The 22,314-nt window shown below is 39.1% G+C and overlaps 1 long non-coding RNA gene across 1 annotated transcript in view; it reads left to right on the forward strand.

The window, feature by feature from the left end:
* The first annotated feature begins 28 nt into the window (after positions 1-28).
* Positions 29-22,314, forward strand: part of LOC108707899 — a 36,693-nt gene continuing 14,407 nt past the window's right edge. The window contains exons 1-3 of the long non-coding RNA XR_001934344.2: positions 29-165; positions 8,815-8,855; positions 21,572-21,643. This is a non-coding gene — a long non-coding RNA (uncharacterized LOC108707899). The remainder of the gene's footprint in view (positions 166-8,814; positions 8,856-21,571; positions 21,644-22,314) is intronic.

Consider the following 22,314-nt stretch of genomic DNA (forward strand, 5'->3'; position numbering starts at 1 on the left):
GGCTTTTCCCAGTCACGTGGCACTGCTGGTTAACTCTGTCGCTTCCGGGAGACTGGCTGATAGCGTTCAAAGCTCGATAACGAGAACATTCCGTCTGTGGAGCAGAGGAGCCGCTGTGGCGCGAATAGCAGCGCAGATTATCGGAGGAAAGGGGCCTGTCCTTTGGTAGGGAGACCTTGTTATGATATTGGCAATGTAAGAGTTAATAAGTATAGCTCGGCGTAGGGGAATGTAACTCGCTGGTGTGATTCCCGCGCCTGCCGATAGAGGGCAGCAACACAAGAATGCTTTGCGGCAGCCCAGGTGTCTGCTTTTATTTAACAGGCGCTACTCACCCGCGGTATTTTATTTATTTATGGTGTCCGAGTTATTAAGCTTTTTATTCAGCAGCTCTTCAATTTGCAGTTTAAGCAATCTGGTTGCTAGGGACCAAATTCCCCTAGCAACCACTGATCAATATGAATAAGAGACTGGAATCGGAATAGTAGGTACCTGAATAGAAAGGCTAGTAATAATAATTAGCAATAACAATAAATGTTTTATAGATGGGGTCAGCAATGCCCATTTGAAAAAAAAAAAGTCAGAAGAAAAAGCCAAAAAATTATAAAAGTATAAAAACCAATTGAAACATTTCTTAACACTGGCCATTCCATAACATACTGAAAGTTACCTTAAAGGTGAACCACCCGTCAAAAGTGGACTCAGACATAAAAACCTGTAAAATAAAAGTCCATTTCAAATTAAACATGAAATCCAAATTCTTTTTTTTCTATTAAAGCATTCATAACTGTTGTAAACTCAAAACAAATCTCAGCTGTCAATCAAATATTGCCTGCCCCTCCTGTATGCCATAGGCAATTACTTTCACTTTCCATTCAGCTCTTTCTAGATTTAAAGGGATACTGTCATGGGAAAACATGTTTTTTTTTCAAAACACATCAGTTAATAGTGCTGCTCCAGCAGAATTCTGCACTGAAATCCATTTTTCAAAAGAGCAAACAGATTTTGTTATATTCAATTTTGAAATCTGACATGGGGCTAGACATTTTGTAAGTTTCCCATCTGCCTCCAGTCGTGTGACTTGATAAACTTCAGTCACTCTTTACTGCTGTACTGCAAGTTGGAGTGATATCACCTCCTCCCTCCCCCCCAACAATATAGCCGCTCCCTAACAGCTGCCTGATAGATCTAAGAACAGCGCTCAATAGTAAAAGCCAAGTCCCACTGAGACTGATTCAGTTACATTGAGTAGGAGAAATAACAGCCTGCGAGAAAGTAGTTTCATCCTAAAGTGCAGGCACAAGTCACATGACTGGGGCAGCTGGGAAATTGACAATATGTCTAGCCCCATGTCAGATTTCAAAATTGAATATAAAAAAATATGTTTGCTGTTTTTGAGAAATGGATTTCAGTGCAGAATTCTGCTGGAGCAGCACTATTAACTGATGCATTTTTGAAAAAAACATGTTTTCCCATGACAGTATCCCTTTAACTGCTCTCCCCACATTCCCCCAGTTCTCTTAACCATTTAATTGTGTAGCCAGTGCCTGGGGATGGACATCAGGTCCCCCATTCTGTTGCACAAACAAGATTCTGAGATGATACAAGGCTTGTCTTAATAACAGTGTCCATAAAATGGCTCCTGCCTGCTTATTATAATTCTGAGTTCCCAGACTGAAGGAAACAAGATTCAAATAATTTTTCAGTGTAATGTAAGTTAATTTTGCTTGACTAACATGATAAAATAGGATTTGGAATAATTTTTTTGGATGACGGGTCCCCTTTAAACTCTCTGCCGCAAAATACAGTCCGTTGGCGCTGATTAGCTCCGCCCTCCCTGTGCTGGTGGAGCTGATGTATAGCTTTGGTCTGCGCCATCTGAATAATGACAAACACAGGCTGCCCTGTATTCATGGGATTGTTCTCCAGGTACAAAGTGTGGGGCAGGGCAATTTGAGCCCCTTGTTATGCACATTGCGCCCTGCGCTGAACTTTATAAGTAACAAAAGGGATCTTTAGTCAGGGCCTGGGACTTACCCCCAATATGCTAAAAACATAAAAGTGTTGCTTAGCATCAGTCATTATAAGTACCTGTACTACAGGTATGGGATCCGTTATCTGGAAACCCGTTATCCAGAAATAGGGTCGCCACCTTTGCCAGCTGCTAAACCCAAACAAAGATAGCATTGGGGGTGTGGCAGTCAAACAACAGAACAATGGGAAGGTAACCAGATAACAGCTCCCTAACACAAGATAACCTGGTAGATCTAAGAAAAACACTCAATAGTAAAAACCCATGTCTCACTGAGACTCCTTCAGTTACATTGAGAAGGAAAAACAGCAGCCTGCCAGAAAGCATTTCTCTCCTAAAGTGCAGGTGCAAGTCACATGACTTGGGGCAGCTGGGAAATTGACAACATGTCTAGCCCCATGTCAGATTACAAAATTGAATATAAAAAAATCAGTTTGCTCTTTTGAGAAATGAATTTCAGTGCAGAATTCTGCTGGAGCAGCACTATGAACTGATGTATTTTGAAATTTTTTTTTTCCCATGACAGTATCCCTTTAACTACAGTAGAACCCCCATTTTACATCCCCTTATTTTAAGTTTGCATTGTTGTTTTGTGGTCCCACTATATATTATATACATAATACATTTCCCTAATTTTACATTTTCCTGGATTTTACACCATTTTTTTCTGGTCCCCTGAAAAACGTACAATGGGGGCTCTACTGTATGTAACTATGATTTTCTTTTTTTTATTTGTTTCTGTAATAATAAGAAATGAACTGTTATTCATAATAATTAAGCCATGTTAAGGTGAGTGTCTAAGTATTTAAATGTTTTTATTTATTGGCCAGATTATTGTTCGGGTTGCACAAGGCTGAAAACCGAACAAAAAGTGGAGACCCGAACAGGTCTTAGAAAAACCGAACTGTTCGGGTCAAAATCAAACCCTATCCAGAAGTTCCGAATTACAGGATGGCTGTCTCCCATAGACTCAATTTTAGTTAAATAATTCAGATTTTAAAAATTGTTTTGCTTTTTTTCTGTGATAATAAAACAGTACCTTGTACTGGATCCCAACTAAGCTGTATAATGTTTAAATGATTTTTAAGTAGGCATAATGTATGGAGATCCAAATTACGGAAAGACCCCTTATCTGGAAAACCCCAGGTCCTAAGTATTCTGGATAACAGATCCCATAGCTGTACAGAGTTATCAGGTCACTTCTTCCCCAGAAGGGGCGCAATCAATAGCCCACCCATCACTTGGGGGTGGTGGGCCTGGGGTGGACCCTGCTTACAAGTAATTTGCAGCCCCTATGGAAAAAAATGCATTACACATGCCTGATTTGCACCTAGTGTTGGAGGGTCAGGGTGCAGGTCTTGGTCAGCGGGGCCTACGAGGGCTGGGCCCACAAGGTTTCTACCCCTTGTCTCACTGGCCCAGTCTGACCCTGTTTGCTCCTGATTCACCCCATCTAAGCCCCATTATGCCAAAACTCCAGTCATACTCAGCCCAAACCCAGCCCACTCTTGCAACTGAGACCCTCAGATTCCACCTTCCCAGTCATCCCTTGCTTACAACTTATAGTTAGTCTACCTAGAGACAGCTGTGAAATATTGGCATCCCCTAGTGAATTCCTTTAAAGGAATTGTTCAGTGTGAAAATAAAAACTGGATAAATAGACAGGCTGTGCAAAATAAAAAATGTTTCTAATATAGTTAGTTAGCCAAAAATGTAATGTATAAAGGCTGGAGTGATTTGATGTATAACATGTCAGTCAGATCACTACTTCCTGCTTTTCAGCTCTCTTGGTTTACTGGTTACCCTGGTTACCAGGCAGTAACCAATCAGAGACTTGAGGGGGGGCCACATGGGTCATTTCTGTTCCTTTTGAATCTGAGCTGAATGCTGTGGATCAATAACAAACTCACTGAACAGAAATGTACCATGTGGCCCCCCTTCAAGTAACTGACTAACTCAGAGTTATAGAGCTGAAAAGCAGGAAGTTGGATTCTGGCTGTTTTATTAGACATCTGTTCACTCCAGCCATTATACATTACATTTTTGGCTAACTAATTATATTAGAAACATTTTTTATTTTGCACAGCCTATCTATTTACACAGTTTTTATTTTCACACTGAACTGTTCCTTTAAAGGAAACCTATTGTGTAAAAAAAGAATGTGCCAGTGCAGTAAATTCATAAATATAGAAGGAATGTGCCTTAAAAAGTAGTGTTTCAAGTTGATTTATTGAAGATTTCTGCAAAATCCCTACTAGTCCAGTCCATCTGTTTCACTTCTTGCTGCCTCCTTTCCCAGGCTGTGGAACCGATGGCACTCAATACACTGCACAGGTAGGACAGGAACCAGCAACTTGGCTGACCTGATAGGGAACTGAAACCTGTCTTTGCTTGTGTAAGTTCAGAGCTGTGATTGGCTGCCTCCCGCCTGCTGTGTTTTTCTGACATGCCCACCCCTCGTTTGAAACAGGAACAAGGACTGTAGCAGATCTATGGGGAGCTCCAAGAAAGGGGCAATTTTGAAATATAATATTTTTAACCCAAAGTGAAATCAGCATCATCCATTATTTATTATTGGCTACAAGACTAAGGGATTTTCATTTTTGCTCTATGTCTCCTTTAAACTTGCAGGTGTGCCTTTGTGTTCTCCTTAAGTTAATATGCACCCATGTTCCAATGTGGTGGCGATTGCCTGTCATTATCATGGGAAGCACTTTTGTAACAATAACAGCATTTTCTCACTAGATCCCAAACGAGGTGTAAGTACAGTTCTACCCCAAATTGTAACCATTGCACAAACTCATGACTAAGATGCTGGAATAGGAGAAGGTATGGCCACTACTTGTTCTCAGATCACCTGCCTCCAAAGCTTAGTTCTACCATAAAATTCTGCGAGATAATTTTCCACAAATAATACTTTGGACTTTGTCTTTGAACACTCACTCACTCATTTGCAGGTGAAGAAGACCCATTTTATCTTTCTGGCTTTTCAATTCACATACTTATCCCTCAGTGGAGCCGATGAACTTTGCAAAGCTAATGATATTCAGTTGAGTGGAAAATTGCCTCTGCTCTGGTTAAGTTCCAGGCAAAGCCCATGTTCCAAGTTCTCACCGGGGATCTGAAATGCCGTTACACGCGTTAACCCCTTGAGGCTTGGGCTAATTTTGCATGTGAAGCACCAGAGTGTCAATGGAAATTTAGGATTCACCTCTTTTATTAAATGCACTCGACCTTTTTTAATCTTTATGTATTACATAAATATATAGAAATAAGGTTGAATTAATTATATTAATATATTTTATCACAGTTTTTGTCATGATAACTTTACATTGCTCCTCTGGTTTTGCTGGCTGGCTAGGAATGTTTGGGGGTTATGGTTCCAAAAACAAATGGGTATTTTTACACACACTTGTCCCTAACTAGCCTTCATACTGTCCCCCCATCCTTTGCTAAGTGCCTGAGCCCCTCTAACTAGTCAGCCCCATCTAGGAGGACCACTGTTTTTTCAATGGCTCTATATATCGTTAAAGAAAAACATAGTGGCAGTAATTTGTATGCCCAGGTCTCTGCATAATTGTTTGTGTTCATATGAAGGAGAGCTGCCATGGTGCTAATTCCTCCTCAGTGCCAACTTAGCCAATGTTCCCCTTAAAACATCTGCATGCTGAACAGTATCTCCTGCCAAATGTACCCCAGTCAAAACCCTATTGTATTTCCTTCCAAATGTTCCCCAGCCATCACTTCAATCTTATTTGTTGCCAAATGTTCTCCCTCCATTACCCCCCAATTGTATCTCCTTCCAAATGTTCCCCAGCCATCACCTCAATCTTATTTGTTGCCAAATGTTCTCCCTCTATCACCCCCCAATTGTATCTCCTACCAACTGTTTTTTTTATATGTCTGCAAATTTGTTTCTCAAACTCCTGCAGGTTTCTGGAATTTCAGGTGTAAGGAGGCTTATCTGAAGTCAACAAACCACCAATTCTCACCGCCAACCTATTGATTTTGTTGTTCCTCAAACCTTCAAACCTATGCACAACCCTTGCATCTTAATATTTAAAGAGTCCTGCTGAAGGAATTTTCTAAAGGAAATTCACAAAAAAATCGAAATATATCAATCAAGGTCTACATTTTGAAACATTTTGTGAGCGTACAGTATATACCTGTGCCCAGAAGAAGAAGACCCGGAAGCAAGTATATCTCTGCTTAAAGACAAATTTCCAAACTCTGAGGCTAGTTTATTGTTTGGAAACTCAGATCAAAGCTGCCTCATAATGCAGATAAACGATAATAATAATAAAGATGACGTAGGGTAACCGTTACTTCTTGCTTTCAACTTCAGGCGTATTTTGCTTTGTCTTAAACTGGTCGCAAGTTTGTGATACGCATGAGTCCTTTCATTTTAGCTCTGTTCATGTAAAACATCTTGTTTATATGCAGTAGCCACCAGCAAAAGTTCAAGAACACGACATTCAGAAGCACAGTTCTGATAACACACAGAGCTCTAAAGTCTACAGATGGCAGAAATAAATAGGTTTTCCTGGCATGGGGCAGAGTGTCGATACCGGTGAATGAGTCTCGACAAGTGAGCGGCAAGTTCATTTGTGTCTCGGTCAGAGGTCTGAGAATTCGTCTTGTAAAACGCCTATGCTCTCCTTTCAACAGGGACCACAAGGTTTAGGGAAACATTTTTCAGAAATGCAGCGGGCTGAAAAAGAGCAAGATGGTTGCCAAATATGAATAGTGTAATTGTGTCTCTGGTTGCATGCAACCATCTGGACTATACAGAACTTTTGTCATTGGTATAATCTTACTTGACCACTTTGTAGGTACCAGTCAATCATAATTAGAAATTGTGTATGGGATTAAAAAATCCTTCTGTTTTAAGTAAAATGTTTATGTATGAGGAAACAGGAAAGATTGGGTATGGTATATTTAGAAGATGAAATAATTATTAGGGATGCACCGAATCCACTATTTTAGGATTCGGCCGAATCCTGAATTCTTTGTGAAAGATTCCGCGAATTCCGAACTGAATCCAAACCCTAATTTGCATATGTCGATTATGGAAATGAGATGGAAAGAGAGTAAAAATAGTAAAAAAAAAAAATTGAGTTAATTGTTTGTGTGATGAAAAGTCACATGATATTCTATATTCAGATTCGGTTCGGCCAGGCACTTGGATTGAGCCGAATCCTGCTGAAACATTAGTAACATTTATTACTGAGAAGTCTTACAATTTGATGTTCAATCTAGTTGTACAATATCTGGAACATAGCTTAAGGTGTACAGAACATTCCTTCTCTCCACAGAGTTTGCATCGTATTAGAGGAGCAGATTAGAGGTAGTCATAGATGACATTGACTTTCCAACAAGGAGTTTTATCACACTTACACTGAATCTCTTGGATGTAGAAGAGAATCTCTGTGCCAGTCATGTAATTATTTCAAGGAGAGCAAAGGAAAACTGATAATGACATTGAAAGAAACAAGGGGGACTACAGTAAACTTATTGCTGTTTTTTTTCTTGTTGCATCTCTAGATTAAGGTTGCCGAAATCGCTGCACGATCACTGTCCTGACCCTGGTTCCTTCTTGTACAGACTTGTATAGACACACAATACCTGCAATTGAAACCTGTCGGAAGCTGAATATGTTGCCACCACCTCAAAATATTCTTGACACTTCCCCGCTCACTTGCACACAGCAATGCTAGCCACTGCTCCACCTTGAATCTTTCAGGAGGGATTCAGCTGAATCCTGAACTGAATGTTAAATCCTAATTTGCATACAAATTAGGGAACAGAAAACAAAGAAAGAGAAAAATTTCTTTTGATACACAATCATGTGATTTAGAGTAACATGAGTTTAAGGGGTATTTATTTACTTGTTTTAATTCTCATTTTTATAAAAAAAAAAAAAAAAAATCAACCGAACGCCCAACCACGAATGGCCTTAATTTACTAAAAAATCCAAAAAAAAAGCAAATGCGGGTAAAGTCACAGCAAAATCATGCGACAAGCCGAATAGTGAGTCTTTTTCAAATTGTCCTTCGAAAACCAGTGTCAAAATGTCAGAAACCCTCAAGGATTATAAAGGCAAAAAACATCATCTAATTCTAAAAGGGACATCTGCTATTGACTTCTACATGACTTAGACAGTTCTTAGCTGGAGTATTTCGGATTCAGATTTGTCGCAGTTTTGTGGCATAATAAATCCTTAAAACGTCCCGCTTTTTTTTCACAACTTTTTTGGATTGTTTGAGACAAAAAGCCCGACCAGAAAAATTATACCTTTAATAAATGTGCCCCTAAGTGTTTGGATTTAGTTTGGCCAGGCTCTTGGAATCCTGCTGAAAAAGGTTCAGATTTGGGCAAATTCAGTATTCAGTGGATTGCCATATTGTGTCTGTCTGAAGATAAGAGGAAAGGTAGAGTTAATTTGTGTCAGAGTGTTTCCGGGTTTACTAGAAATCTATTTCTAACTCTCCATATTCTTATTGCCCTAAATCATGATTCCCACTGCACAGAGTATGTATGCACAGTATGAGTCTGGCTGGCTGCCTGCCTGTGTGTCTCTGCCTTTTCCACTCTTTATGAAAGAAAGGTTGAGACCAGGTCTGCATTAGAGAAGTGTGTTCAATAGTCATTTCTATTTCCCATGCATTATTAAAATAATATTTCTAGGTGAAATAAAGCATCACTTGGAAAGCATTGTTGCTACCCATTGTTCCAAAACTTTGAAAAAACCTCATCAATAATGTTTTTCCTTTTTTGTACAGAATGAAATATCTCTTTCGCTCGAAGACAAAATGCTGTTGGGGTAAGGCATGAATCACTGTTAGATCATTAAGGTTAGCACTTGTTACAATGCAATTTGTTTCACAATGTCTGTGAATCTGTGTAATTTCATTTTCATTACAGGGATAAAATATATTTTTATGATAACTTTTTTGTTAATTAAAAAATCCCCATGTGCACGTAAAGCTTCTCATACACATAAAGATCTACTCCTTTGGGACGGGCACCAAACAAATGGATTCCCAATTTGGTTACCTATGGGCTGAGTCGAAAAGAAGAAAGGTTTAATGCACAAAACCTTTATTTCAGAAAAGTAAGAAACATTCAGCAGCATCAGTCACCTAATGTGTTTCAGGTGCCACCACCCCTTAATAATAGAGCAAAAATTAGCTGATCCGATAGCTTGGCTCCCAGGCCAATGATCAGATTGTAACAGAGGTCTATGCTTAGGCATCAATGTGCTCATTCAGTCCTTACCCAATAGATATCTGACCAATTTTGAGCCATATATCATTTAGGAAGGCTGTTGGAAAGGCTCCATACATGGGCAGAGAAGCTGCTGCCTCTCTCCGTGTATGGTGGGCTTTAGACAATTCCGCAGAAACTGGTCAGAAAATGAAGCACCCTGGTTGCAAAGGGCAATAATATATTTGTATTTGGTGCCTGCTGTAGGTTTTAGATAAAATAATAACATAATTTAATTATAATCCACATATTTACAAATGTCTTATAGAAAGTGCTCAGGATTTACTCTACTTGGCCTGCTTTCCCCCAAACCACATCACTGTGGACAATGGTATTTTGGACTAAATAGTCAACTGTGGCCAATCAAGGAGAGCTGACAAGTCAGTGATTGAAACTTCTCAATGGATATTTGATCAGAGGGAACTGCCTATTGATTAACCAATGAACTGATTAGAGACTGAACAATGAATAAAAGAAGACCTCATTAGAAATAGAAGCATTAAAAAAGTAATAAAAACAGTTAAAATGTAGCCTCACAGAGCAGCAGTTTTTCAGCTGCTGGGGTCACTGTCCCCCCTAACGACCCGGTATCATTTTTGAATTGCATTCTGATGAAAAGATTGCATTCAAGATAAAAGTAAAAAAATACTATAAATAACAAAATGAAGACCAGTTGAGAAGAGAAGAGGACACTCTATAGCATATGAGATGTGACGTTAAAGGTTAACTTCCCCTTTACAAGCAACTTATATAGGACCTCATTGGATTTTGCTGCCCCTTGTTTGGAATTCTGATCATTAAAAGCTTAAGTCTAAACACTGAATACAATAAAACTTTGCTGTGACAGTCACATTGATGAAAAGGTTCTTAGGTTTATTCCCTGTACATCAAAATCATTTTTACAACAAGAATAAAAATAAAAAAAATATTGTGTAAAGTAAAATATAGTGTATCTGACACAAAGACAATATGTCTCTGCTCAAAGCAATTTTTTTTCTCCCAGAGATTTAAATTACACATCAAAAACAAGGAAAGCAATTAATGGAAATAACACAGTGGAAATGTATTATTCCCCTCTTTACTCTCTCACCTAATAAATAAGCCAGGAAAGAAATCCCATTGCCTCTGTCAGTTCAGCTGCATCCAGGGGGATTGATGGTGATACAGCTCCAAGTTATTGCCAAATAGAAAATACTTCTTTCTCTGTGCTGCTGTTAGTGTTTCTTTCATTTTTTTTTTTTTTAAAAAAAAGTAGAATACAGTTTTAAATAGAAATAAACACATCTGTATGATCAAACAAACTTTAGTTGGATAATTTAGAATATAAATATACACAAAAAAAACTGTGCTTTAATAATGGGATTTTACAGAACCATGCATCCAAAAGAGTGGTTCCTAAATTTGTGTTACGTACTGTAGTTAAAAGTTAAAGATGAAGTATTTTAAAGAGAGGTAAGAATTGATGGGGATGCACAAAATCCACTATTTTGGGATTCAGTCAAATCGTTTGTGAAAGATTCAGCTGAACTTACATATGCAGATCAGGGCCAGGAAGGGTAAAAGTGAAAAGTTTTTTTCAATTCCTTGTTTGTGTGATAAAAAGACGCGATTTTAAGAATTCAGATTTGGTTTGGCAAGGCACTTGGATTAGAATCCTTTTCAAAAAGGTTGAATCCTGAACTGAATCCTAGATTCGGCGCATGCCTAAAGCTGGCCATACTTATGGAGATTTGCCCATTTGGCGACCTCCCCGATATGCCTACCTTCATGTGGGCGATATATGGCTGATCCAATTGTGGGCCCTAGGGGAAATGAGAAAATGAATGGTCAGGTTGAGGACCACATCAACCAACCGATGCTGTCCTCAAACCAACAGGCATCTGGCTGACATCTGGCTGAATTTTGGCCAGATATCGATCGGGGAAGCCCTTTGGAGGGCCCCATATACTGGGCAATAAGCTGTGGACTTTATCTGTCAGCAGCTTATATCTGACGATTATTGGGGCCTTAAGTATTGACAAAGTTTCCAAGATTATAGTTTTAGGAATACCAGTTTGTTTCTGTTACTAGCCTCTTGCTATGTGGACCTCTATCTACCTAGGTACAGGTAGAGACCCATCAATACCTATTCCACCAAATGACCTTAATTCCTCCCATCTGTTCACCACATCCCCTGCATGTGGGTTAGAACTGCCTTTACAAATTATTTTGTTCTTAGTTGTAAGATCAAATTATTTGTGCCCAATGTTCCCACTTAGACTAGGGTCTTATAGGTGAATAGGTCACCCAGTGTTGGTGAAGTTGATACTGATAAGAAGTAAGCTACTTAATTTTTTCGGTTTGTTTCTGACATGATGGCACTAAAGGAAGGTTGAAGGCAGTGATCCCCTGCCAGTGGCTCTGGAGCAACATGTTGCTCACCAACCACTTGGATGTTGCTCCCAGTGGCCTCAAAGCAGGTGCTTATTTATGTTTTGTAGGCGTAGAGACCATGTGTAGTGCCAAACAGAGCCTCCCGTAGGATACCAAATACAGCCATTATTAGTCATCTCCTAGGAACTTTTTTCATGATTGTGTTGTTCCCCAACTTTTTTTAAATGTTGCTCATGGGTGAAAAAGGTTGGAGACCTCTGGTTTCAAGCCAAATTATCCAGTTTAACTCCTGTCTGAATGGGCTGGCAATCTGTGGGTTCTGGCAAATGCCAGAGGGCTGTTGTAAGATGCCATAGAAAGTGATTATTACATTGACTGTGGGGGGCTGTTTGGGCCTCTGTCTGTGTACTTGAAATGCCATGGCCTATTTTATATCCCAGTCCAGACCTGAAGAGCACTGATCATAACCCAACACTGTATATTAGAACATGGCTTCTCTGAAATGGCCAACAAGGACTTTGTGAAATGCTACCTTCCCAGAATACCTGCAGGTATTCTCAATTGACACCCATAGGCCTGATTCATGAAGCATCGTTATTCTGATCAGTCTATAATAATTCATGAATTTATGAAGTGAAGATCAAATTGCTGCCATTGACAGCCAAACTGTCAGCCAGTGGCTTAACTTTAGAGGAAGCAGACTTCGGGGTCACTAGAGCATCCGGGAAACAGGGGGGTTTCCTCTATAGTATAGTATCCCCCTCCCACGTGGGGTACGGCCAGCAGAGCAGGAGAGATAATGTGCACTGGGCCCCTCCAAAAAAAATTTCAGTAGGGGGGATCGGCGCAAACTTGTTCCACCGCTGCTGTCAGTGGTTCATACTGACCAGTATAGAAAAAAATGTTTAGATCAGTTGACAAATCAAAGAATAAACAACAAAATGAACATTAAACATAGCATACTATGGAATTTGACATTTCCGGCCAGTCATTTTGTTGCGGGATTAAGATATCAAACGGCTAAAGGCTGTATACAGTGATAAATAACGTTTTTGATCACATTAATCAAATTGCCTAGAAACTCTGCCAAATCACCCTTCAGTCTCTGATAAAGCTGCCCTTAAAATGTTATATATTCTCTTTTCTTGCAAGGAACATATCCATTCACAGTCATTCCTTATTCCAGCTTGCTTCATGCTGCTCTTTGTTATATTCAGGATGAAGTTCCGCCAGTTTGGAACAGGAATTTCTGCACAGGTGACTAAATGTCATTTTCAAATGTTAATGACAGCCTTAACTGTTAGGAAAATTCCAATCCCCCTGCTGATAATCTTTTGTGGGGGTCTCCGTACTTGGTTCTTGACCTAATTTAGTATGTCTTTGCCGTTACATTGTTTTATAATTCCCAGTAGCAATGTCAGCATTCATTGCAGCTGAGAATTAAACCTTGTTGAATTTCCTGAATTGGAGCTAGTCTCTGTGACCCCGCTGTGAGTTCTGAGCCCCAGGCTTTACATGCCCCATTATAGCAAGAAGAAATTCATTACAAAAATGCATGCATTATCATATATTTATCATATTTCTCCCTGACACTTACTGTCATTACAAATAGGAATTGTGTAGATAGTTAGAAGGAAATGAGATGATTTAGAGTTGGTTGTAGTCGTTTGTTGGACAGTATCTCGTTCAAACCATTTGCTAAGGATCATTATGTTATGGGTTTTTAATTAGTACAAGTGCAAGGTCATATTGATGGGAGAGAATTATGTTGGAAAATTCCACGTGTTTAACAGCAACATGGAAGTTTAAGGGTGGGCCTCCTCCATCTGTGGGGAAGACAGAATACTGTGGCACCTTATAAAGTGTGGCTAGAGGAGGCTAATGGGTTTCAGGGTTGGACAGAATATTTTGGATTGATATGCATGGAGATAGGGGCTCCAGGACAATCATAATAGCTCATTTAGGTGTATTTTATTATACTTCTTCTAGTCACCTTGAACAGAAGGCATATCTGAATCCTTGTACAGGTATAGGATCCTTTATCTGGAAACCCGTTATCTAAAAAGCTCCAGAGTACAGAAAGGCCTTCTGTAATAATAAAATAGTAACTTGTACTTTATCCAAACTAAGATATAATTAATCCTTTTTGGAATCAAAACCAGCATATTGTTTTTTTTTTATGTTTAGGTTTTCTAGTAGACTGTAGTTGGAGGATTCTGGATAACAAGTCCCATGCCTATATTTAACTTCTAAATTGATATACTATTATTCTTTATATAGCACCAACATATTCTACAGCACATTGCAAAGATTAAACATCATTCACATCAGTCTCTGTCCCAGTGGAGCTTGCAGTCTAAGGAATCCATGATATTCCCACCCTAAGGTCAATTTTATCAGGAACCAATTAACCTTGCTGTATGTGTTTGGAGTCCCCAATCAATGGGACAACATAACAATTCCTTGCAGATAGAGGCTAGGACCCCAGTGTTGGAAGGCAGCAGAGCCATCTTGCTCCCCAATCAAGGCTCAAAAGGGTTCAGTAGCAGTACCATTTGAAAGCCTTAGATGCTGTATAAATAGCTGCCATGAAGGTTTCTTACTAAGGAGGCTGAAAGAAGCACTAGCTCTAGTATGTTAAGAGAATGTTAGTATGTTGAGTTTCCCTGATATGCTATACTGACCATTTGACCTTGCCAGCAAAACTGCCAAAAAATAGAACAGCCAACTAGGGAAACCAACAGCATTTAAAATTAGGGGGCTGGGCTTAAGGTGGCCATACACTATAAGATATTCTAATTTGGCGAGGTCTCCAAACAAGCAAATCTTTCCCCCCGATATACCCACCAAAGGTGGACAATATCGGCCCTAGGGTAAAATGATTGGATTACAACGATGGCAATAGGTGCCCATGGGACGAGGACCTAATCAACTAGCCAATGCGGTCCTTTATTGGAAGGGAAAATCAGACATCTGGGCGGTTTTTGGCCAGATATTGGTTGCGGAGGCCCATTGGAAAGCCCTGTACACGAGCAGATAAGCTGCCACATTGGGCGTATGAGCTGAAAGGACAATAGATAGGGTGAGCTATAACAGCTGAACACTTAAGACTGTTTAGCTGGTATGGATGCAAAAGTGCCTTCAAGGATAAGTAAACCTGAAAAAAATAAGTGAATGTAAAATTGACGAGCGTGCTATTCTAAAACTTTTGCATATATATATTTTCGTATATACTCAAGTATAAGCCGACCCGAGTATAAGCCGAGGTACCTAATTTTACCTAGGAAAACTGGGAAAATGTATTGACTCGAGTATAAGCCTATACTATATACTTGCTATATAAATGAAACAGAAAGTTATCAAAGTTAGGTGCGCTCACGATTGAAAAAGTTAATTGCCGGTACCTAAATAAAAGATAACGAAATATAGTGTAGCGTGCTTCTTTCCAGAGGTTAAAGGGATACTGTCATGGGAAAAAAATTTTTTTCAAAATGAATCAGTTAATAGTTCTGCTCCAGCAGAATTCTGCACTGAAATCCATTTCTCAAAAGAGCAAACAGATTTTTTTATATTCAATTTTGAAATCTGACATGGGGCTAGACATTTTGTCAATTTCCCAGCTGCCCCATGTCATGTGACTTGTGCCTGAACTTCAGGAGAGAAATGCTTTCTGGCAGGCTGCTGTTTTTCCTTCTCAATGTAACTGAATGTGTCTCGGTGGACATGGGTTTTTACTATTGAGTGTTGTTCTTAGATCTACCAGGCAGCTGTTATCTTGTGTTAGGGAGCTGTTATCTGGTTACCTTTCCATTGTTCTTTTATTTGGCTGCTGGGGGGGAAAAGGGAGGGGGTGATATCACTCCAACTTGCAGTACAACAGTAAAGAGTGATTGAAGTTTATCAGAGCACAAGTCACATGACTTGGGGCAGCTGGGAAATTGACAAAATGTCTAGCCCCATGTCAGATTTCAAAATTGAATATAAAAAAATCTGTTTGCTCTTTTGAGAAATGGATTTCAGTGCAGAATTCTGCTGGAGCAGCACTATTAACTGATTCATTTTGAAAAAAACATTTTTTCCTATGACAGTATCCCTTTAATGAAACATCGGGTCTACTCGCAAAATAGATTCTTGAATGTTGGCTTTTCACAGCAGTTGGTATCGTAGTGGTGCAGGGGAGAACCGGTTTTCTTAAATGTCTGGAAAAGAAGCTCTTATAGTGTAATATTGCCGGAGCTCAATATCAGAGCTCAATGCGCGATAAGGAACGCCAAGATGGAGGCCCGGGGGATTTCTCTTTCTCAGAGGTGAGAGTATCCGGTCACGTGCCTTTGAAACCCTGACAAAGCCTGTGAAACACGCCACTGCCCTGTGGAGATGCCACTGCCCTGTCCCTGGGCCTGTCGAGACGGAGAAGCGGCACTTCCAGGAGGACAATTCACAAGCTCTGGCAATATTACACTATTTGAGCTTCTTTTCCAGACATTTAAGAAAACCGGTTCTCACCTGCACCATTTCAATACCAACTGCTGTGATAAGCCGATATTCAAGAATCTATTTTGTGAATAGATCCGATGTTTCCTTAACCCCTGGAAAGAAGCACGCTACACTATATTTCGTTATGTTTTATTTAGGTACCAGCAATTAAATTTTTCAATCGTGAGCGCACCAATCTTTGATAACTTTCTGTTTCACACTTTGGATATGCCTGTTTTATGCTGACTCGAGTATAAGCCGAGGTAGACTTTTTCAGCACATTTTGGGTGCTGAAAAACTCGGCTTATACTCGAGTATATACGGTACATTAATTATTATTTTTTTTTAATTCCAAGACATTAAAGGTTACATGTATGGTTAACATAAATTAATTTTGTTACAACAGCGCCAACTGCTGGTCAGTTTCTGACCAGTCTGGCCATCAAGCGACTTCATCAGAGGCTTCATTGAAAGCCTCTGATGAAGTTGCTAATCGACGAAACGCATAAGGCATAGCTGGCTGACATCACGCCCAGGAAGAGACGAGAGAAGTGGAGTGCAAAGGCAATGCTGGTCAGAACCTGAACCGCAAACCACTGAGAACACTTATAACAACCTGGACTGAACGGAGAGAGAGATGTTATGCCTGGTTTAATCACATAAATGTGAGTGCAACCAATTGGTTTTTATTATTATAGAATAAAGAAGTTTTTACACTATTTGCGCTTTTTAACTTCCTCTAACAAGAGAGAACAACTTAAAGCTTCATACTCTACAAAATTTGATAGGCACAATTTAATCTGAACGTCTGTAAGTACCCACCTAAACCAACTACACGTGGTGAAGTGTAAAAGGTTAATTGCACTGAAGGTCAAGTAAGACCATAAGAGGTTGTGAAACTACAACTCCGTTAGTAAATACTACACTATTTTATCTACCTTTTCCCTTTTTTCATTTTATTTTTTCCCCCGAGATTTTATTAGCGCTGACCTATTTGAATTTTGGATTCCTGCTTTTTTACTCGAGGAGAAACGAGGATTGTTGGGTCGGAAAACAATTGTTGGGTCGGAAAACCAGGGGAAATCTCAGAAACTTTGTTCACACAAAAAGTATTTTCTATTTTTTGTTTTGTAGGAAAAGAATTAGAAACCTTTCTCAAATCTTTCCTAACCAGAAATACATCAGAGCAGCCTCTTTCTTTCTCCTGACAACCTCCTTGACTACTTGGTGGTAAGACTGGTCAGAAACTGACCAGCAGGTGGCGCGGTTGTAACAAAATTCATTGTCGTTAACGGTACATGAATTGTTTACATATCTTGGAATTAAAAAAAAACAAATCTAATGAATGTACATTGCAAAATTGCTTAGTATAGCCCCCTCATCAATTTTACATTCACTTATTCAAAGTGAAAGCAATGGGTCCTCACATTATTATAGCAATTTTACTGCAGAGTATCCTCCAACTGCAGGTATGGGACCTATTATCCAGAATGTTCGAGACTGGGGGGTTTCTGGATAATGGAAAATGGATCTTTCTGTAATTTGAATCTGTACACCTTAAGTCAGCTAAAAATCATTTAAACATTAAATAAACCCAATAGGAGTGGGTTTCCAGAAAACAGTTCCTATACAGTATACTTGTATATATTTTTCAACATAAGCAAACCAAGTTCTACATAACATCTTGGATTGTGTTAGAAAGTGTTTTGAGTGTGCTGCATATGCTAGAAAACCTACTCAACCTATAGTAGGCCTTAATCAGGCTTGGGAACTTAGAGGTCAGACATATAATATTTTAAGAAATTCTGTTCAGCACAAAACGTTGCTACCATTTTTAAAGTTTATAACAGTTATTGCCAGCAACTGATAGAATTGACTTACCATTGTGTCCATGAGTCCTTGATATTAGTGTTCCTCCAGGTTATACAAATCCAGTGGCGCCAGTGGTTCCATAAGTAAAGGGCATTAATGGGAGGAGCATTGGTATTTCGGCAGAAAAGAAAAAGGGGAGTTGCTATGGGCATATTCAGAGGCACAGATCTTCAGGGTGGCATTGGACTGGTACATGAACCAAAAATATAAATGCATATCATTACAAGTCTAATTCTTCATTAATCCTTAGTATGTGGTCACAGCTTATTCTATGGAAAATCAATATCTAACTATGACAGTTATTGCTTTGCATCCAGAGCAATTAGCAAGCACTATAGTAGCTCCTACTTATCTTTATGAATGTATATACTGTAAATTAAGGATAGTAGGATCTGTTATCTGGAAACCTGTTATCTAGAAAGCTCCAAATTACAGGAAAAAAAATATTTATTTGAAGTCATCAAAGGAAAAGTATTTTATACTTGATCCCAACAAAGATATACTGTAACTAGTCCTTAAGGGCAGAGACACTTTGTTTTCCGAAGTCGCCCGAAGTTTCCTCGTGAGACAACTTCGGAAAACGAAGTGCACTGATTGCCATACTGCCGGCAATTTACATTCTAGCTGGCGGGAGGCAGTTTGGCGAGATTAGTCGCCCTGCAGAAGAGGAGATTTGTCGCTGGGCGACTAATCTCACCGAATCTGAGCGTGTGTCTTTGTCCTAATGGAGGCAAAACCTGCCTAATGGGTTTATTTAAAGCATTGTTTAAAGGGGTGGTTTAACTTCAAGTTAACTTTTAGTATGTAATAGAATGGCTCATTCTAAGCAACTTTTCAATTGGCCTTCATTTTATCGTTTTTCACTGATCCCATCTAAACAACAAATGCTCTGTAAAGCTACACATGTATTGTTATTGGTACTTTTAATTACTCAGCTTTCTATTCAGGCCTCTCCTGTTCATATTCCAGTCTCTTATTCAAATCAACGCAGGGTTGCTAGGGTAATTTGTACCGTAGCAACCGACTTGCCGAAATTACAAATTGGAGAACTGTTGAAGAAAAATCCAAATAACTATAAAACCACAAATAATGAAAAAATTGGAAATTGTCTCTCTGCATCATGCTAAAAGTTAATTAAACGTGAAAAACCCCTTTAAGGTATGGTGATCTGAATAACAAAAAGATCCAATATCCGGGAAACCCAAAGTTCCAAGCATTTGGATAACAGGTCCAATACCTGTAACAATAAAAAAAAAAACACATATTGAGATGAATGGAAGAAAACCCCAAAAGAATAATCTTATTTCTGAAAAACAGATTTGCATATTGTCAGATTATGATAAAAACATTCAGTGAGAAGAGATTGTGTAGAATTCAATAACAGTGATTTGTGATTACATCCTTCAGGAATGCTATTTAATGACACGCGGCATTGAAGGTCTCATTAAGTTTTCAGTAGTGGGATGTAGTAACAATGTATCATTTCATGCTGGAAGTGAAGGGAGCAGGTGAATGATCAAGGCTGTAAAACTGCATTTCAAACCGAGAACTCCGACGGAGAAGACAATATTTGCTATTTATTTTGTTTTCATTGTATTCATCACAGCGACGGCTGATTTATGAACAATAGTGACCAATAATACAAACTATCTTTGTAGCAAATACAAAGCCATGAACTACATTTAACCGAGGCCTCTTCTAATGATCACATAGCGAACAGTAAACTTGTATTTCATCACAGTAACGTTGTGCCCAGATTTCCTTAGGCATTGAGGGCAATCTTGACCATATTGATATCATACTGTTGCACCTCAGAATAGACCACCTGTTGGTCAGGTTTTTCTGAACTGAAAATAAATGGAAGGAGCCTACGTTCCTTCTCAGCTCATGGCTGGGATATTAGCAGGTGCAGATGGTGCGAAGAGAAAAAGAAATGAGTGTAATTGGACATGTTTTCTGCACTTTTGCACCCATTGGTGCCCTTGCATCCAGAATCTCTGCATACAGTATGACCCTTTTTTTAAGTTTATAGGTTCAACATAAACAATGTCTTGTAGATAATTAAAGGGATATTTACAGGCTTGAAAAAGGGCCTAGTGGGGTCCGAAACGTTGCCTGCCTTGCATTTTGGAGGGCTAAAAAAAAATTTTCACTTTTAATTGCAACTACTAGTGTCCCGCCAAATTCTTCGGTCTGACTTGTAGATAGTTAAAGCGATATTGTCATCCTAGTACTGCTTTTAAATAACTGTTTGATTTTTTATGAACAAATTAGTGATGGTTTGTATATATCCAGTTTAATTTATATTACATATATTAAAATTACAGTGGTGTTGGTTCACCTTCCTTTCTAATTTGCACCTCCTGCCCCTTCCTAACTTGCACATCTGAATGAAACGGGCTGTTCACTTAACTTTTAGTACGTTGTAGAATGGCTTATTCTAAGCAACTTTTGCCCTTAATTACTTATTTTGTTTTCGTTTGTTTGTGAATTTTCCTCTTCCGACTAGTGATGGGTGAATAAAATCAACTGGCGCAAATTGTGGCGAATTTCCACATTTGGCCGGCATAAATAAATTTCCAAAACCCCCACGAAAATTTGCCGGCATCAAAAAAAGTCGCTCCCGTCAAAATTGCAGTGCACCAACACTATTCAGACGCCCATTGACTTTAATGCCGTTGTCAAAATTGGCACGAGCGTTAAAATTGACGCGGCCGTCAATTTTAGAGTTTTACAGGAGAAACTCGCACATTACTACTTCTAACTCTTTCCAGCATTCAAATGGGAGTCATTGACCCCATCTAAAAACCAATGCTCTGTAAGGCTACAAATGTATTGTTATTGCTACTTTATTCTTATTACTCGTCTTTCTATTCATATTCCAATTTCTTATTCAAATAAACACATGGTTGCTTGCGTAATTTGGACCCTTCGCAGCAGATTGCTGAAATTGCAGACTGGAGAGCTTCTGAATAAAAAGCTAAATAACGCAAAAGCCACAAATAAAAAATTAAAACCAATTGCAAATTGTCCCAAGGATTGTTCAAGGAACAAATATTTTTAGATTGTAAGCTCTTGTGAACAGTGCCTTCTTTATCTCTTGTAAAGGATATCGGTCATAGCTTTTTGTATGGTCAGTATATACACCCATTGATTCCAGAGAGCTGCAGAATATGTTGGCGCATTATAAATACATGTTAATAACAACGAATAGCCATTTTATTTTATCATGATAGTGTCTGTGTAGGTCGAGTTATCTGGGAAGAATTGTTTTCATTTGACAAAATAACGGAATCATTCTTTTTAATGCTGAGAAGTTTCCAGATGGGGTTTAAAAAAAATGGAGGTGCCTATGGGGTTAAAAAAAATTGTCTAAAAAAATCGAAGTCTAAAAAAAAGGCAGAAACATGGCCAATGTTGACAATAGAAATGCGAACTTGGCAGAAAGTGATTGGTACAACAGTTTGTGGTGACATATTTAATGGATTATAATGTGAAACACAATAGAGTCCTGAGCTAGAATTAACTTTCATTCTTTCATTTTTATGTTAGAGAAAGTGCAATTCAGCGAGGGGAATATGGAGAATAAGAAGAGAAGAGTTTCTCACACTAGGCTCACATACAGTAAGTGCCTCTGCTTTTTGCTTCACTCTCAGGAACTCATTTGCTAATGATGCCGTCTCAGCACCGGGACTCGTTTCGGAACAATGTGTAAGATTCCTGCTGATACAGAAATACACATCTACATCATTTTACTATCTCAATAGTATGGGGGTTCACTCGCTGGTAGGCTGCAAATGAGGCGACTTCACACACCAGTATCGGTTTAAGGGCTTCCTGTCCACGTTTATTTTCCAGCGGCTGCAGAAATTGCAGAAGGTCACCGAAAAACAGCAGTTCAACAGAAATATCCAGCCTCCTGGCTAACACAAAATAAATGTTTTTCTTTCTCTCCTGAAGCTGAGAATACCAGCAGTTTGTCTCACACACATTCAGCCGTGCTGCTCAGCATCAGGTGTACTAAATAGGCCTAGGGCCTCTTGAAAACCTGGCCTACGGATTTAGGAATCCGTCCCATCCTACTCTTGCGGGTTCCCAGTAAGACCAGTCCCGGATCATCAATTACAAAAACCTTGCAGAGAGACCTTGCAGATTTACTAAGCTCGAGTGAAGAATTTGAATGCAAAAATATTCGAATTTCGAAGTATTTTTTTGGGTATCGAATTTGATTGAATCGAATGATTCGAACGATTCGAAGTAAAAATCAAATTCAAAGCCCACTAGGGCTGCCACCT

The sequence above is a fragment of the Xenopus laevis genome, chromosome 2L, assembly GCF_017654675.1.
Source record: "Xenopus laevis strain J_2021 chromosome 2L, Xenopus_laevis_v10.1, whole genome shotgun sequence".
Taxonomy (NCBI): domain Eukaryota; kingdom Metazoa; phylum Chordata; class Amphibia; order Anura; family Pipidae; genus Xenopus; species Xenopus laevis.